The sequence below is a fragment of the Callithrix jacchus genome, chromosome 18 (assembly GCF_049354715.1).
Source record: "Callithrix jacchus isolate 240 chromosome 18, calJac240_pri, whole genome shotgun sequence".
Lineage (NCBI taxonomy): Eukaryota > Metazoa > Chordata > Mammalia > Primates > Cebidae > Callithrix > Callithrix jacchus.
This window is the reverse complement of record NC_133519.1, coordinates 6336774-6355995: the sequence shown is the minus strand read 5'-3', so window position 1 is coordinate 6355995 and position 19222 is coordinate 6336774. Positions and strand designations below refer to the sequence as shown.

At 45.9% G+C, this 19222-nt stretch overlaps 1 long non-coding RNA gene across 1 annotated transcript in view; it reads right to left on the bottom strand.

The window, feature by feature from the left end:
• Positions 1–19222, bottom strand: part of LOC144580139 (uncharacterized) — a 150763-nt gene that overhangs the window by 91652 nt on the left and 39889 nt on the right. Inside the window, exon 2 of the long non-coding RNA XR_013529177.1 lies at positions 13902–14083. This is a non-coding gene — a long non-coding RNA (uncharacterized LOC144580139). The remainder of the gene's footprint in view (positions 1–13901; positions 14084–19222) is intronic.

The following is a 19222-nucleotide window of genomic DNA, read 5'->3' as shown; positions in this document are numbered from 1 at the left end:
AGCTCAAGTTCTCCCTCTGCCAAGCCATAGCTCCCCATCTGCTTTGCTCTAACATGACTGTTCCATGTGACGCAAGGAATATCTTCCAAGGCAGTTTCCTCCCAGAGTCCCAAAAGGAAAATAGGAAAATCAAAATGTCCTCTGCTTCTGGCTTTCCCACATCTACCAGGTAGAACCATGATGAAAGATTCTCCCCAGGCCATGTCTCCTCTCCTTCCCAAGTTTCATCAGGGCCCAAGGCAGATATTTTCACTTCTTGTCCTCTCTGGAATGCACTTTCTGCAACTTGTCTTCTTCTCAGGGCAACAAAACTTTATGCTCAGGTTAATTGCTGAAAACAGTGTCCCGCTAAGCTACTGAAGAATTTCTAAGACCTAGTTCAACTAAGCTGGCTTTTAATACACTAAAAAGCCAAAGAAGCTTTGAAAAGCCCTTTCTAATTTGCAAGGTCTGGTATCACAAAACTATTAAATTTTTTTTAAAAAAATAATTTGTTTAAATAATTCCTACTCTGGGCCTCAAAAAGCTACATAGTTTTCCTTTTGTATTCCTGTTATAGAAGCCCTAATCCTCTTCGAGGCAAATGGATGCTTCTGGCAGCATGGGAAGGGAGACACCTGAAAAAAATGCACGAGGAACACGCTCCAATAAATTGCAAAGAATAAATCCCCAGCACGGTGCTCTTAATACTCTTTTCTTGAGTATCTAGTATGTGACAAGCTCTAAGCAGAAGCTACCTGGCCAGTGTGGCCCACTCGGGTGTGAGTAGTGTGGAGCACAGACATGTAGCTGGTGCAGAAGGGTTGAGTTGGTAATCAGCTCTGCCCACGATTTCAGAGAATTGGCTCAGTAGTATGAATGAAGTTGGACAGAGAGTCAAGGGAAGGATGGAAGTCCTGGCAAAGGGAGTGTCATGTGCAAAGGCACAGAAACATGAAATATTTGCCCCATTCAGAGGACTTCAAATAGCCTAACATGGACTCAATTTCATATTAGGCTATTTGAAGTCCTCTCAATGAGGCAGACATTTCATATTGACTCAAGGCAGCCTGACTTCTGCATTCACATTCTGGCTCTGCTCTCTGCTGGCTGTATGGTGCCTGCAGAGCCCAGGTTTTTGCAGCAATCCAGGTCAGAATAATGGTGACCAAGGATTGTGGTGGGCAAAATAAAGCCTCGCCTATCAAAGATGTCCACTCCCTAATTCCCAGTACTTGTGACTACATTAGGCTACATGGCAAAAGGGGACTAAGGTTGCAGATGGAAACTTTTAACTCACCTTAAAATAAGGAGAGTGTTCTGGAATATCTGGGTAGCCCAAAGTAATCACAAAGGTCCTTAAGAGTGGAAAGGGAGGTGGAAAAAAGGGATCAGAGAAAGAAATGGAAAATCCTGAAAATTCCAGGATGATATGAAAGGAGATGAAATGAACTCAAAAGACTCCGTTTCCTTCTCTGAATCTAAAGTCACTTAGCTATTGATATACTATGTTTTGATTCCTTCACAGCATAGCCTCATCCATTTATTCCATACTTTTCTGCCTTATTTATTTGAATTCCCTCATTCAACCTATTTGTATCAACAGCCTCACCAGCAATTCTCTGTATTTTGTCTATTTTCTCAACCCATGATTACCCGATTCAGACCTTTAGTGAACCAAAAAAGTATCACATGATCCTTATCTCCTTCTACCTCCTTCTGCTACATTTTCCAGTTTTCTCTTCCTATGTTCTCTCAAGAAATAATTCTAATACACTCTTTGATGAGATTTTGCCTTATAAGACACAGACATCCACCCAGGGAGCTTCCACTATTGGGGAGCCCAGAAAATCAATACCAACAATAAAGTGTGACATGGTAGAAACACCTAACCTAGTACAAGGAGCAGAGGGCTTCAGGGAAAGCCACAAAATTCTGCATGGATGTCTTTAGAAAGTAATTTCCCATCATACTTCTCTTAGCTTTTCCACCTTTAGATTCCTTAGCAGGGAAATGTCTGCCTAAAAAGCTAAGAACGGGGCTCAGGCAGACTTGACAGAAAAAGTGCTTGCACTTGTACAACGGCAGAATCACAGCCCCCTAAGGTGACCCAGGCCCCACCATTTACTTGTCCCATCCGAGGAGAAAACATAAAGGGAGGAGATACCCTGGCTTTCTGATGTTTAAATTTGCTTTACAGAGGAAATAAAAGAGTTCGTTTAATGGAAATAAACATTCAACTTAAAGTCACAGAGATATTCTGGGGGAAAAAGTTACCATCTGTTCCTTCTACTTTAATGTAAGTTTGTTTTCTACATACAGAATGACTGCATCTATTCAAAAAGTACATGTTGAGCTCAGTGCTGCAACAAAGACCTCAGTGATATCGTCCCTGACCTCTAGGGCTTATAATGTGCTTCAAAATAAAACCAAACATACAACCTTGAAGCACCATAATAATAATAATAGTTACAATACTTTCTTAGCTCTTTTATGTGTGTTTTTTATCTATAGTTAAATTATAAAAGCAGTGCAGAACAAGTCTGCAGAATTTCAGAGAAAGGAGCTGGAAGGAGGTCACAGCTCTGGAAGGCTGGAGGGAGATTGTGAGCTGGAAGATGTCCTAGAGAAACACCAGAAAATCTGAAACACACAAAACCACAGAAGTAGAATATTTACGAGAAGGTTGGGGGGACAGTAACTAGACCAGTTTGGCCAAAGCAAAGGTTAGAAGGGGAGGGTATTGCCAGATCATGGAAGACTCCCACACTTTTCAAAAGGGTTACTTGCTGAGAGCATCAGAAACCACACACAACCATGGTTTTCTTACATGTTCATTTTCTCAGAAGCTTTGGAAAGTTCAGTCTGTAAACTTGTTTTACACATTATTTTCATAGACATGCAAATGTTGGTATATTTCTAAGTGAAAAATACAAATTTGCATGAATGTTTAAGATAAAAACATTTCAAAGAATGTTGTCCCTTGCAGCAGGACCTCAAACCCCGAGTGTTTGTTCACCTTGCCAGACTCTTTCTGCTCCCTCACCACCAACCCCAAACAACGTATAAGCTCAGTCAAGTGCAACTCCTCTCATTTCCCAGGTTGAGTCCTCTCCCACCGGCTGACACTGCCCCAGCTCAGGTTCTCATCACTCAGGTTATTGCAGTTGAATCCTACCCAGACCTGCTGCCTCCCCATCATCCCTTCTCCCTCTCCTTCCTCTACACTAAGGCCAGGGTTGTCTTTCTAGAAAGAAAATGGAATCATACTACCAACAGCTGAAACCCTTCTAGTCTCATCTTCACCTTTCACCACCTGTGCTCCAGCTATACCAACTCGCCCCACCAACAACCACCCTGAGAAGTTCCCTAGCTGGGCTTTGTTGCGCCACATCCGTCCTGCACACACTGACCTTCTCCACCTGACAAACACCTCATATGTTGAGAAAACATTTCCTGCAAACATTGCAACAATTTGCCTTCTTACACAACATGATCCTTGGAGAAACCAGAACCTCAGTAAGTTCTCTTGAAGGGATTTTCTTTTCTTCTATTCCTGAGATAACTTCTTATCCTCCATGTGTTTTAGCTCTATTTTCCAGCTTTCTTGAGAATCATCAGAAATCTGCCAGTATTTTATTATCTGAGAAATACTTCTGAGACAACAGAGACAGGATACAGTCTTTTAGATCTTGTATCTTCCACATAGCCAATCCCAATGCACAAATCAATAAACATATATAACTGGCTTATTATGATGTGTTGGGAATTTTTTTAGGTTCCGACAATAAAGAGATGAGTGAGACACAACCCTGCACTGGAGAAATAAACAATTTTCTTTCTTTTATTTTTTATTTTGAGACAGACTCGCACTCTATCACCCAGGCTGGAGTTCAGTGGTGCGATCTCAGCTCACTGCAACCTCTGCCTCCTGGGTTCAAGCAATTCTCCTGCCTCAGCCTCCCATCTAGCTGGGATTACTGGCATGTACCACCACACTTAGCTAATTTCTGTATTTTTAGTAGAGATGGGGTTTCTCCATGATGGCCAGGCTGGTCTCGAGCTCCTGACCTCAAGCAATCCACCCACCCCAGTCTCCCAAAGTGCTAAGATTACAGGCGTGAGCTGAAAATTAACAATTTTCTAAGTGTCTCTATTTCCAGCCCATGCCCACAGCCAATTCTTAGCTATCACAGAATATGAGTCTCACACAGTCACTGGTTACACCAGGAAATAGGCCTGGGAGAGCCCCAAAGAGAAAGCTGCTCAGTGAGTCTAACCACACGGAAAGAACCCTACATCACCACCACACAGAGGTGGTGGTTTTGCTCTGAAATAGCAGGGTATTGGGCCTTGGCTTTCCCCTTTATTCTTCTGTGGTGATCCGCTTCTCAGGGTCTCTTTCAATATAGAACAGGTACAGCCAGGTACTCCCAGTTCAAAAACAACTTTATTTCCTCTGAATAGAGACCTTTGAATAGAAGAAACATAACTTGATGATTATAATGAAAGCCTCAGTATTCTCTGTAGCCTGGACTAGATAACACGGTTCCCAGTCTTCTCTGGTTATCCCTGCCTCAACTCCAATTTTTTTGCTTGATCTATTCTTCCTTGTCCATAACCACCCACGTCCACCTCCGTAATTATTCCATTCCCATAGAACAGCTCCAGAGCAACCTTTTTCAGGTATGAGGTGATAAGTTTCCTTCTGCTTGGCTGTCGTGGAAACTGCTTTCTCCATGGTTACTGGGACTGTGATTTGGCCTGTGTCTCAGACTCTGCCCCCAGAGTCTTCCTGAACTCATCTGTTATTTTTCTGGCATTATGCGAAAGGGTTTTGTCCAGGAAGATATCTTTATCTGGACTTACTCATCTCTTCATCTTCCTCACAATTTTTAAGCTTCTAAAACCCTCATCAGAACTCAGTCAGCCAGCTAAAGTGTATAGAGTCCCTGACAGGAACCAAACAGGTTAATAACTATGGGCAAAGCAGAAGTAGAATCAGATTGATTGCATTCAGTCACTACCTTAGCTAAACACCAGAGAAAGAGAGAAAAGGAGATATTGTAACCCGAATCCAGGAAGACAAGTGAGTGCCTGAAAGTGTACGAGACACTGGGCTTTGGGTCAGAGTTGGCACATTTGTGTCCCTGGAAAAATCAGCTCTACCAGCCAAAAGACAAAGGTATTTCATCAGTTTCATGAGAGATTTTTCTCTTACAGCTGCCCAGGATTATGTCTCATCCTTGAAACCAGAGGGTAGGTCTGGTCAGCTCCACTGCAGATGTATGGTCAGTATCTCCACAGGAAAATGTAAGAGCTTTTAGGTCTGTGTCAATATCATCTGGCAAAAGGCTTATGGACTCCTCGCTAACACAAATATTGATCCACTAAAGACTGAACGGGATGGTCATGGGCCCTCTTCAACCCCTTATGAACCTCATTCTCCTCCTATTTTGCTCATAGTGCCTAAGTTGATGAATTGGTCAGGTAAATCCAACCAGACAAATTCTCAAAGGATAAAAATATGTTCAATTATCTTTCTGTGTTTTCCCCAACAATTAGAGTTATTCTAGGCACACAGTGGCCTGAGACTCATAGCAGGTCACCTGATGCTGTCCCTTTGATGGTACCCACAGCTGCCACTCCCTGACCTTACAAGTGCTCATTCTGACCCCCCACCTTCTCAAAAACTCCCTCTGCAGGCTCAATATTTGCTTACACATGAGCAAATCTACACACTTCAGCTGACTCGGGATTGCAGATCGACAGGGATTTATTCTGGACTCATCGTAACTGCTTGTATTATAAACATGATTTAGCACTCAATCATGAATTATCCTGTATTGTTCTCAAATTGTGTGCACTTCTCGAACAATCGAATTGCATGATGGTAAAGAGCTCTGACTCTGAACTGACATGGTTCAAATCCTAACCTCTCAACTTACAGTAGAATAAATTAAAATACCTATAATATTTTATAGTGTTACTGTGAGATGACATAAACTAGCACACACAGAATGCTGTGTCTGGCACAGAACAAGGCTCTCTAAGTGCCAGTTTTATAATAATCCCCAAGTGGGGCAAGAAGCATCTATTCCTCATAAACTAAGCATACAATAAATACTAGGCACAAGATGGGTGTTTCATACATGCTGACTGACTGACTGAATAACTTCCCCAATAGGCTGCATTCTTCCGAGGCTGACAAAAACATTTCTGCCCAAGAATTCTATGAAAATTGTTACAGCTGCTATTTAGGCTCACACTTTGACTCATCACCCCATTGCCTTCCTCTCCATCACATATTCCTTTAAAGTAAGAAAGAATTCCCCATGCTGTTCCAGTTGCTAAAGGTCTCATGGCTGCAGCAGTGAGTCAGCAGCTCAACCTGCAGCTGGCAGCTCAGACCCAGCCATGGCCCACTGTGCTCAGTATGTCCTGCAGCAGCCACAGGTATGCCCAAGGACACTGCGGCATCCCACCTGGGGCACTGCAGTTATCTCAGATCCATGCCTCACTGCAGCTTGAAGCCTGATGCTGATGAGTGTGCAGAAAAGCTGGTTCACTTCAGCTGCCTTTAAGCCCCTGGGCACGTCTGGTCCCCAAAGCCTACAGTTAAGGAATCAGAGCACGTTCCTGCCAAACAGAATCCTCAACAGGATGGCCTGGCAACCATCTGCATAGCAGGCAAAGCACATGCAAAGCTGCGTCTCCTGGTCTGAAAAGCAACCTTTTTATTACTGACTGTGTCTAGCCAAACCTCAAGCAAGTGGGTAGGAAGATTGGGGAGGGCATCTCTTGAGCAGGGCACTTCTGTGAGCCCCTTAGCGCCTAAATGTGCTTCTTCAGGAAAAGAAGACTCTATCTTTTTCTGATAGAAAACAGACTCTATCTAATTTCTCTTGATGAGACAGTGAGCTCCTTGAGAGCAAAGACTGCATGGGGTTCCAGAGGCATCCCTGGTGCCTAGCCTGCATGCAGGAGATGCTCAGTTCATGTTTGATGGCTGATGATGGCTGTTGAATGGCCAAGCCCCTCAAGCAGGAGTGCAACATTACAGTTTCCTCCCACACGCCTGGAACACCACCACTGTTCTCCACCATGATTCCTCCCTCCTCACCTCTACCACATGCTTCCAGTGCCACTGGAGCAAAGAAAGAGCTGCCTCTCTCTCCACGTTGGGACCTGGTTTGTTAAAGTTGCCCCCCACCACCTCAGAAGCCAGAAGAGAGGCTTTGATGGAGGGCACACAGCTGTTCTAGCAACTGAATGGAGATCACAGGTACATTGATGGTGATACTTCTGAGGGATCTATCTCAGTTCCCAGAAGAGGAAAATGGCATGACTTTTTCACTGGGTGTGGTCACTATGAGCTTCAATGATTGAAATGGAAATTAAAGTGAAAGGGTTTCCTCAGTCCCCAATCATGTATGTTTCTGTCTTGCCTTATACAAATTTTGCCCCAAAAGCTATTCTGTTTGATAGGCTGCCTCTCTTTTCTCTCTCTCTCTCCTCATTCTCTCTCTCTCTCTCTCTCTCTCACACACACACACACACACACACGCACACATACACACACACAGATACATGCTATGTAATGTGCTAGAAGAGACATTAACCAGTAACTACTGAATCGACAGTAGTGATTTTCATACTTTGATGTTCAGTAGTAATCCATAACTACTGCGGACCACAGGTAAGTGCCCTAAGTCTCACAGCCAGTGAGTGACCTTGCTAGACTCATGAATTCCAATCCAGTGATCTTTTCATTGTGGAAATATTTCATTCTGGTTTCTTGTTGTTGTTGTTTTGTCTTGTTTTTGCTTTTCTTTAATAGGTCTTCAAAGGAGATCTAATGTCAGGTTTTTTCTCACTGAGAAGTTGCAACACCTCCCAGGTAAAAGCCAGGTCCTCCAGGTAAAACATTCTCCCAGACTCTGCTTTTTTTCCTTTTTCTTTTTCTTTTTCTTTTTCTTTTTCTTTTTTTTTTTTTGCATTCCCCTGAGACACTGTCTCACCTAAAATGTCAGGGAGGACCCTGGACCTCTCGCCTTCCCACGCAATAAGTGATAAGTATACTTATCACACACTAAGATGGAGTGACCCTTCCCCGTCACAACCTAAAGCCCAGACAGGTGCAGTCATCATTTGCGAAAATGAATATTTTCCTTTGCAAATGCAGCCACTTAACAGTAAAATTGTGGAAAGAAGGCTGTGTGTGTTCACCTTGGTCAGTGCTGCAGCCCAAGCTCAGGTGGTGCCTCCAGGGGGCACCAAGTGAGGGAACAGTCATACCTGGCAGGTAGTCCTGACCAGCCCTTTTTGCCCTGGTCTCCTTGGATGCCTTCGCACTGCAGAGATCTTACTCAGTTTGCATCCCCCGCACAGTCTGCAAGCCAAGCTGCAGACATCAACCTGTTTCAGGAGAAAGAGCGCCACCTGCTGCCTCTGGACTGCAAGACCATGTTTCTTTGAAAAGCGCAGTGATGCTACTCTCCAAGCTGCTCGGTGCCTGGAATTCTGCTCTCCACAGCGAAGGGAGGAAACGGCAACGAAGAAATTCGTACTGGTACTCCATGTCACACTGTGACCCAGCGACTCTCCCAGGAAAACCCCGGACGAGCCCTGTAGCACACATCTTTCTCCTTTCTTACAGTTTCATTTCTCCCCTCCAGCTGAGAACAGACGGAAGCCTTGGAGGCTTGTCGCTCCGCTGAGGATCTGAATGTAAAGAGACGTGCCCAAGGTCACACAGAGGCCCCGCTCTGTCCCAACACAGACCTCGCACACCACGTAAAGGCTGGATCGAATTTAGGCATTTCAGAGTTCTTGCTCTTTGCCTGCAGCAGAAATGTTGCAACCGAATTTTCTTCACTACGGCTTTGCTGATCTCACTAACGCTGATCCCAGCTCCACATTATGCTTTGTAGTATAGCTGTGTATGCTCAAATGCTAACTCCCCATTAGAGCCCAAGGAAGCCAACACCCAATTAATCTTTGCAGCCTTCTGGAGGACTTCCTCATAGTTAAGTGTCTGGGGACTCAGCTTCCCACCCCCTATTTCTTCTCAGGGGCCTCAGAAATCAGATTCACTCTCCTGGTCTTTTTAAAGCTGTCATCTACCGCTCTCTTAGGGGGTCCTGTTTCCCCAAGACTGAGTGAAAAAGACGCAAGCTCTCTGGCTTCTCACTTAGTATGCTCTTTCCTGTTCACCACCCCCAAAAACTACATCAGCCCTTAATATTTTAAAACTTTCATTTCTAATCCCTACCAGCAAACAGATAACAAATACAACAGTTTTTTGTTATCAAGTTTGACCAAGTTTCCTGAGATTTTTTCTGAATAATTATCTCCTGAAACAAAAGACAATGCTCAATTGTGAACTCTATTTATCTCTGCTCTCATCCTACCCCCTAAAAAAGAATCTTGAGAGTGAAGCCGCAACTTCACAGCCTAAGGACAGGAAATCCAGGGCGCCATGATTTTCACCAAAGGAGGCTCCACGGGCACAGGGCATGACATAGCCACCCTGCCTCATCCTCCTCTTCTGTAAAATGGCCAGAATAAAAGAGTTTACTCATAGGAAAATCCTCATCTGAGGATTAAATTAGGTCATTTAGACCCTAGCGTGGTATATGGCGAAATGAAGTTGACGGTCAATGGTTATTTAATTAATTAGATGACTTATTTCATAAAACAAACTTGATGACAAGGGAAGAGAACATAAAGGACAAAAATCCTCCAGGCGGTGGCAAGGGCTTAGTCAAAGTATAAGGAGTAATAATTTAGGGGATGTGCCAGTGAGTACCAGGAGGAAAGATGCTTTGAAGAGACTGGGAGGAGAGAGAGAGAGAAGAGTCCAGAGATCTCGTCATTTCACTTCAAACAAAGGCCAAACAGCAAAATTCCAGGTCCCAACCAAGAAGCTTCGGTCACAGGCATCTGGGCCTCTCCTCTCACTAGAGAACGAGGCCAGTGCTGCTGCTGTCCCGGCTGACTTCAGCTCCATTAATCCACCCCCTTGCCTTCCATTCTCCTTGGAGGCCGCATGTGCTGAAGGCCTCTTAAACTCCTTTGCTATTCCAACCTGCATTATCACCTGGGGTTGGAAATCCAGCAAGTAGCAGAGGCTTTCTGTGGCAGATTCTAGGTCAGTCGCCTGAGGACGGCACTGCCCTCCCCAGCCCCTAGCTCTGAGACGCCCTGTGGGAGTCCTTGCTTGCCATGGTGGCTGTCCTACCAACAGCATCTCCCTTCAGGGTTCATCTTATTTTCTTCTGATGAATAAGCAAAGGCAACCAGACTCTCCATAGGTGTAAGCTGGCATGCACATTTGGCAGGGAGGGTGGATTTCTTGGGGACATTCTATTACTCACTCTCATGCCCAACCCGCCCTGTGCTGAGGCAGCAGAACCTTCTCCCCTATCAGGCACTGGGGATGTCCATTCACCAGGCAGCTGGTGGTGAGCAGGGAGGTGAGAAGGGGGGTCTTTCGGAGGAGCAGGCTAGCAGGTCAGCCATCTGGAGACACTTAGGGGAGGTAGGTCTATTTTTCTCCACCCAACATCACTGAAGAACCCATTCCCACCCTAAATGGGCTAAGAAAGTCATGGGGTGACATGCTGATGCCAACTAGACTGGCATCTCAGACAAACCCTAGAATGAAGCTCAGGGAATGAAGCAATGTGTTTTTAGGCAGGACTCTCAGCTCCTGCAGCCTGAGCCTACACTCTTGATCTCAATTTTCCAGAGTTGCAACAACGATGAAATGCCCTCATGTGCAACTCACAAGTAGCCCATGAACTGCCCGTCAGCCTTGAGATGGAGATAAAGCTCCTTGTTAGGAAGGTTATGGCTACTTTGGAAATACATTTTATGAGTAACTACAAATGTTTATGTCTGTATTTTGATTGTTTTCATACAACTATAACCCTCTTAGGGTAATTTTTGCAAATCCCAGGGGTTCCTTCTGTGGTCATCTGTGCCTGGCCCATGTTGAATGCTGGGTATAGCTCAGCAGCCGTGTCCCCAGTGACTCAGGCTACAGCTTTGTCTCCTTCCTCATGCAGCTGTAGTGTGATACCTGTTCAGCTCATTCAGGAACACAAATGCTGGCTGCAACTGTGAAGGTCACTGCTACAGAACCACACCATAGTTGTCAAGTGTTGGCAGTTATCTTAATTACTTAGAGCATTTGTTAAAATTAGAGATGCTCATCCTGTACTACTGAATTTGAATCTATGATGATGAGTAGTTGTAAGAGGTTCCCAGGGGTTTCTGATGCACGTAGAGTTTGACAGCTGCATTCTAGCACCTGGCTACTCAAAATGTGATCAATGGACTGGTTTGCATCCATACCTACAAGCATGTTAGGAACACAAACTCTCTGGCCCCACCCCAGACCTCCCGAATCAGAATCTGTATTTTAACAAGATCTCAGGTGATTCATTTGCATGATGAAGTTTGAGAAGCACTGCCCTAGGACAAAGGCTATAATATCCTGGCAATCTGAGGTAAGTAAATAGAATTTCCTCCTCATTTTCAGGGTGAATGACTGCCGCCTGTGTGGTGACTGCTTGCCCTGCCTGCTGGATAACAGAACCCAGAGACATGCAGGTGAAGCAGCTGGTCCATCAGAACCTTCTAATCAACCTTCAAATTTTCCTGTCCTACCCACTCTTGCACTTTGCCCCTAATAGGTGACATTAGAGATCCAGAGATGGTGAAGGGGATACACCCAGGCAACATGGCAGACTGAAGTCTAGTCCAAATCTTAGCTCTAGGGCAGCCATGAAAAAAATCACACTACCCTCCCAACATTTACTTTCTGTACATGTAGAGGACATCTGAAGGGTTCACAAAGGTCATTCCAGCTCTTCATGTAACACATCCTTCCCGTCCATTTCACATGTATGAAAAGTCACAGCAGGAAGGGACCTTTGATCACCTGGTCCTAAATCCTTCCTTGCTGTCCCAACTCATACATGGGGAACCTGGGCCAGCCAGACAGCCCATGAAAGGGCAGAGCCCTGACTAGAACCTAGAGCTTCCCAGGCCGAGTTCAGCATGCTTTGCACCATCTAGTGCCTGGGACATCATTCTTGGGTTGCATAGTCCAGGAAAAATATTCGGAGACAGAATATTTCTATGCAGGAAGTGTACTGGGGAGTGCTCTCAGAAATAACTTCTTTAAGAGAGTTAGAGGAGTCAGATTGGGCAGAAGGACAAGATGAATCCTGCAGGAAGCCCAGGAGCTGGGATGTCCTACAAAGCTGTCCTGAATCAAGACAAAGGAACTGCGCCTTTGTATTCCACACCAACAAGTCTGGGTAATTCTTAGAGAGGGACTCCGAAGGGAGCCAATGGCCATTAGTACTCCCAGCAGTCAGGGCACAAGTAGCTGGGTTCTGTGTGGGAAATCTGAGTAGCACACCACAGCACCCGGGACAGTACGCCCTTGGCACCACCAGCTCACTGGCTTCATAGTGTAAGTGTGCCCTTTCTGGGAGCAACTTCATTGTTATTCTGGCTGCTCTCTTCACCTGGGGAAATTCTCAGTGGGGGATTAGTGGGAAAAACCGCATCACTGCTCTGATCTTGAGGCTGCCACTGAGTCTTATTCTGCCCCTCCTCTTCTATCCATTCCAGATTCCTCTCACCGTTGGTCCACACCTCTGCTGGCCTCCATGCCTGGTGGAGTGGCATGAGCCCTCATCACTGAGACACTGAGGCCCTGGTCACCACACTCTGCTCTGGCTGTGGCTGCTGCACTTGTCCATTTACCTCAAATTGGGCAGGGGAGACATCCTAACGTATCCCGTGAATGCCAAAACAGATTATCTCCCACCCTCTTTAAATAACAGCAGCACTACTTCCTCCTGATATCAGGGCCAATGGCTCCTGCCAGTGTGGAGACTCCTTTCCCTGACTGCTGATATCTTAGTACAAGGAGCTAGAAGAGACAGATGGCAACGACGGCTTAAAGAATAATGGGCCCTTATCGTATACCTCTATGGAAGACTTCTCCCCCTAGGAACCAGCACCTCTAGACCCACAGAGTCTCCTGCTGTGGGGATGGACAGCACAGGTTCCACCGTGAGTCACCGGGAGGGATGGTAGCAGGTCCATGCCCACGTATATTCCTCAATTCCAGGATCCATGAATTCCACCCTTGGCAGCACAGCCCCCTACAGTGGTGGTTGATTTAGAGGGTATACCACATTGCCACCTGAATCCTTAATACCATGGCTGTTCTAATCTCGTACCCATTGCTCAGACACTGGAATGACTAAAGACTGAGGCTGGCTGATGTCAACGGGCAAAGTCATTCTGTCTACATGGCTGTCTGGTGCCTCTTCTGAAGTAGCTGCTGTCCGGTGGTATTAACATCAATACATAGACTCCAGTGCTTTCTGCCCACTCCCATTGCCCATCCCCATGCCCCTCCCCAGCCCCTGACATCGGCCATTTAATCTTTTTCTTTCCGGGTCCCTGACCAATCAGTCAATCCATTCACTACTCCTCATGAGCCAAAATACATTTGTACTTTAATCCACTTCTCTTTCCACGCAGAAGAATGACTAGGTCTACCTCCCAAAGCTCTGCCTATTGAGAGAATTTTCTCTCATCTCTCTCTTTCAGGGACACCCCCAAGTGGAACTTTAGTTCACAGCAGTCCATTTTCAAACTGGAACCTACATGCAAAGCCAACCCATCTGTGACCCTTCCTGACTTTTTTCTCCTCTCTAAGCTGTTCATCAGGGAGCCTCCACTGCAGCCACAGCCATGGGTACTTGCTAGGGAGAGGAAACAGTAGCGGAGACGTGGGAGTCTAAGCCACTTGCTCATGTGGCTCCTGGTGATCTCTGGCCCTGCTTGTACTTGATACTGAATGAACCACTTGCATCTTAGAGACTCACCTGAAAGAGCGCAGCTCATGATGGGTGGCTCTCTTCAGCCTCAGGCAATGTCTGAAGAGGGACTCAGCTGAGTCCTCAGCAGCCAACACTGGCAGCTGGGGGAGTGAGTACCTCGTCTTTGAAGGAGAAATGAAGCAAGTGCATTACAGAGCCCACATCACCATGGAATCTCCAACACAAACCTGTGAAGAAGGGAGAGATGGTGTTAATACCTCCATCGTGCAGATCAAGAATCCCAAGTATCACAAGGTTGAACAACTTCTTCAGTTCATGGAACATCAATCCAGCCTCAGAACAAGTGTCTGAACCAGAACTGCCCAATAGGAATACAATGTGAGCCATATATACAATGCTAAATTTTCTAGTAACAACATTATGAATAATAAAAAGAAACGGGAGATGTTCATTTCAATACTAAATCATATTTAAACCAATACATCCAAACTGTTATCATATCAACATGGAATCAATATTCATAAATTAATAAGACACTTTACATTGTTCTCGTCATACAAAGTCTTTGACATCTGGTATGTGTTTTGTGTTCACAGCACATCCCAGTGTGAACTAGTCACAACGCAAGTGTCCAGGGGCCACATGTGGCTAGTGACAACTCTATTGGAACCCACAGCTCCAGATGGTCCAGTTGTTCTCTGTGCTATCCTCTCAAGGTGTTCCTCCCTCGAAGGAGCCTAGACCTGGAGGGAGATGCTTGAGCAACAATCCTGCCTTGGGTGAAAAGCTAAGTCCCTGTCACTTACCAAGCTTCCAGAACACCCACTCCTTCAGCGCAGCACAATCTGCTGCTGGCATTTAGCTTCACATGTGTTTCACCACTTGCCAGGAAGGTTCAATTTGAAAAGAAAAGAAAAAAGCAGTAGTAGACAAATGTTTGACTCCATCTCTGTGAGTACCCTGTAATTTAATGCTAAATTCAGCTCCATTTGGTTTCTGTGGCAACCCAAAGAACCAGCTCTCCACAGCTCATATTATCACTCTTTGTCAGATTTCTAAATACAGGGTCCCTGGAAAACAGTCGATATCCCAAATGTCTGAGCTCTGATACTCTCAGAAGCCCCTGATTCTGAGCTTGACCCACAGGTACAAGGATACAGTATGGGAAACATCTTAATAAAGTCTTTGGCCAACACAGAAAATGCAGGAAAGACAGGATTCAGGAGACTTCATTCCTAGAAATCCTTTGAAATGGGGCTGATCTGTCTATGGTCCAATGAGACCTAGGAAAAAAAGTTCGTGGAGACAAAAAGAAGGCTTTGACCTGATGCAGTCATTGCCAACCCATGGCAGATTAGGCAGTGAACATGTTGTGCTGGGATTGACCCGTGTGGCAGTCATGGACCCTCAAAAGCAAGTTTGGGCTGAGCACGGTGGCTCACATCTGTAATTCCAGCAATTTGGGAGGCCAAGACAGGCAGAGAGCTGGAAGCCAGGAGTTCAAGACCAGCCTGGCCAACATGGTGAAACCCCATCTCTACTAAAAATACAAAAAAAATTAGCCAGGCCTGGTGGTGCATGCCTGTAATCCCAACTACTTGGGAAACTGAGGCAGGAGAATTGCTTGAACCCAGAAGGCAGAGGCTGCAGTGAGCCAAGATCACACCACTGCACTCCAGCCTGGGTGATGGAGCAAGACACTGTCTCCAAAAAAATCAAAAGCAAATTTGCCTACTTCTATCTTCGTCCCTTTTTTGCAGGTAGCATGCATAGGATTTGGGAGATGTGGATTTAAATCCTGGCTCCAGCATTGACTTAGATGCTTGAGGTGCTTACTTGTCTCTGAGCCCAGAAATGTGAAACCATTCTGGAAAACCTTCAGCCATCCATGGCCAAGGCCCCAGGACTGCAGCGAATGATTCAGTGATCACATGATAAGTGTTAGTCCCTCCCCATTCAGCGCTGAGTTCCTTCCTATTGGTTTAGAACCCCAGAACAGATCCATTTCCTTAGAAGTCTCTGGAGCAGTGACTTCCAGATTTCTTTTGACTACAACCCACAATACAAAATGCAAGTAACATCGTCACCAACACCTTGGTCTACCCACATTCATGAGTTCCTCCAATCCATTCTGTACACTCACACTATCCAGAGTGGTCTTTTCAAAACACACGTTTTCACTATATAAACCTTCCTGGTGACCTCCCATTGATCTCAGAATAAAAGCAAAACCCCATTAAGTTGGCTCAAAAAGCCCAGACCACAGGCTCCATGTGCCTCTCCAGCCTCATCTGTGCCCAGCCCTCACACTCTCCAGCCTCCCTCCCACCACAGGTGTGCAGAGGCTCCTCCCTGTGCCTGAAGTGCTCCTCCACTCACTGCCTCCAACCTGGTTAACTCCTACGTATCCTTCAGATCTCAGCTCAGCTATCCCTTCTTCCTGGATTTCCCCACCCAGGTGAAATCTACTGGTTATGAGCACTCTGTTTCTCCCTTAACGCATACTTGTCACTGTTGCAATTTTACATGTGTTGGTACATTTGAGCTCTCCCACTGAATTTGGTGCTCTGAAGAGCAGGAATATTCTCTGATTTTACCCAGAATTTTATCCCAATGCCTACTGCAGTATTTGACATCAAGTAAAAGCTCAGTAAATATTTGTCACACGATCAAATGAATAAATAAATTTCAAGTGACAGATCCTGACAAATGGTAATACTTGCAGAGAATTCTCTGCTGAAAAAACTTCTAATGCCAAGGAGACTGGGCTCAGATTCAGAAAGTGTCATCGTTCATTGGCAATGGCTCCACAGCTCATGGCTGAGAGCAGTGGCCGGAGTCCTGATCATTTACCACCATATTCTGGAATCTGATTTTCGCAAATAGGCCCAGACCCTAAGCAGTTTTTTAGGTTGGCTAAGTGCTAGAATAGAAGCCCAAAACCCATACAAATCCTTATGGAGTACCCTGGAACTCCTGACACCATCAGCTTTTATGTTCCGAAGCAGAAATATCCTCAGATTTGAGGCCACCAATCTTGCCTCCCAAGAACATCGAGGCAAAAGGATCCAATCTTTATAAAATATGCCCCTGACAACTGCAGAAAGGCTGAGGAGGCTGCAGTTCTCAGGACTAACCAAGGCGAGGCCAACCCAGACTCTAGATGGAAACACCACCCAGAGCAAAGGATAGGACCAACCCCATGGCCTGTCCACAGCCTCCCTCCCCACCCTCCAGGTACCCAGGGCTGAACTGGAGGTAAGAGGCCCCATTTTCAGATTGACAGACTGTGTATCTGCTGTAGCCACAGAATTGGACTCGTCCATTATTTTGCTTGGGATTGGTGAAAGGGGAACCGAGGGTTTGAGGGAAAAGTCTGTTATTTCATGGTAGGATAGCATTTAGCTGGAGGGGTTTCTTCTTTCTTTTTTTTCCCATTCTTTTCTCACTGCTCCTCTCTACCACCCCAGTTGGCTCAGACTTTGGGCTTCTGTGCAGCCCTGCCAATGCCAGACAAGTGGACTGAGAAGATGCCCTGCTGGGAACCACGGCTGTGGTGCAGCGGTCAAGTGCTGTGTGGGTTCTCCCCGCCGCCCACGCTGCTCTGAGTGGCTGGCTTCCACCACAGGCCTTCCTCTCTCTCCGCCAGGCCGGAGGAGGTTATTCTCTCAGCCACTCTCCTCAGCTGGGGCTCTCCTTGTAGCCAGTAGCTTCCTGAGAGCAGTTTTATGGCTTTGGCAGACGTCAGGCCTTTCTTTCATCCTCTGCCAACAGTGTAGTTTGGAGTCTATTTTCAGGGCAAATTTAGCAAATTACACTTATGGGGGAAAAAAATCTACCCCTCACCCACAGCAGTGCTAGGTGTCAATGTTACCTGGCATGGATGCAGCACTTCACGGAGCTGTCTCACTGTAGGACTTTATCTTACTCCCTCAAAGCCCTGGGAAGGAGATGGTAAAACTAACCCAGTTTTCAGACGTGGATGGTTCAGTGACCAGCCAGGAAAGGGAAGAATTAGAACAAGGACCCAGGACTAACGTGCCCCCCTTTTCCATTCACCACCTGTCTCACCTGGCTGCAGTAGCCTTCCCTGAGGAAAGTATCTCATCACGGGGACTGAGGAGAGGTCACAGCACCTGCCAGGCAGCCTATGCCCCTCAGAGCCAAGGAAGTGACCCAGTGCTGGCTGTGGTGGGGCAAAAGTGTTTGCACTCTGCACAGAGGAGCAGACTGGCAGGGGTGATTTCAACTCAGCCTTGGCATCTCCCTCCCTCCCCTGTGATGCTGTAGTCAGCCACTTGCTGTATTTCTACCAGGGTTGTGTGTCCTTATTCCAAAGTGATATCTGAAAGTTCTTAGGGGAAATGCTGCCTACTCAGCAGTTCTTAGGGGTGTGCTGTCTAATTCTGTAGGACACAGCACATCATAGTCGAAGGAATATCAAGTTTTAAGGCCAGAAAGACCCAGGTTTGAATCTTGGTCCTTCTCATGTCCCCTTGGGTTGCCTCCCAGAGCATGCAGCCCTGCGCCTATAAACTGCGGTTAATATTACTTATTCTTGTCAGGTTACAATAAAGATGAATGAGGCACAGTGATTAGAACAAGCCCTGGCAAAAAACAAACAAATAGAAAAAAACACCTTAAAGAAACACAAGCTCTTATTTGTTTTTTGTTTTTTTGAGACGGAGTTTCGCTCTTGCTACCCAGGCTGGAGTGCAATGGCGCGATCTTGGCTCACCGCAACCTCCACCTCCTGGGTTCAGGCAGTTCTCCTACCTCAGCCTCCTGAGTAGCTGGGATTACAGGCACACAGCACCGTGTCCAGCTAATTTTTTTTGCATTTTTAGTAGAGACATGGTTTCACCATGCTGACCAGGATGGTTGTGATCTCTTGACCTCGTGATCCACCCGCCTCGGCCTCCCAAAGTGCTGGGATTACAAGCTTGAGCCACCATACCCGGCCCTCTTATTTGTTTTTATCAGTCCTTCTCAGTCTGCTTAATTCAGCATAAGATGCTTCAGCCGTAGGGGGGCTGCCATCTTTTGCTGCATTAAAAGAGGTATAGAATTTCTCTGCCAAAATGTCATAGTCCCTCATGGACTCTGCAGTGTGGACCACATCTAGGGTTGTATATCTGTTTCGAGTTTCAGAGCTTCTAATCTATAAAGTGTCAGCATTGCTCTCCCATCCAGATTATGAAGCCTTCAGGGCAGAACTCTTCTTCTAAATAGCTATGTATACTTACTTCACTGTCCCTAGCACAGCTCAGGGCACAGGACAGGCATTTCATAAACAGCTGGTATTGTCTGGTCAGGGATTCCTGTGGGGATGGCTCTGTCCCCTCTCTGATGAAGGCTATAAAGCA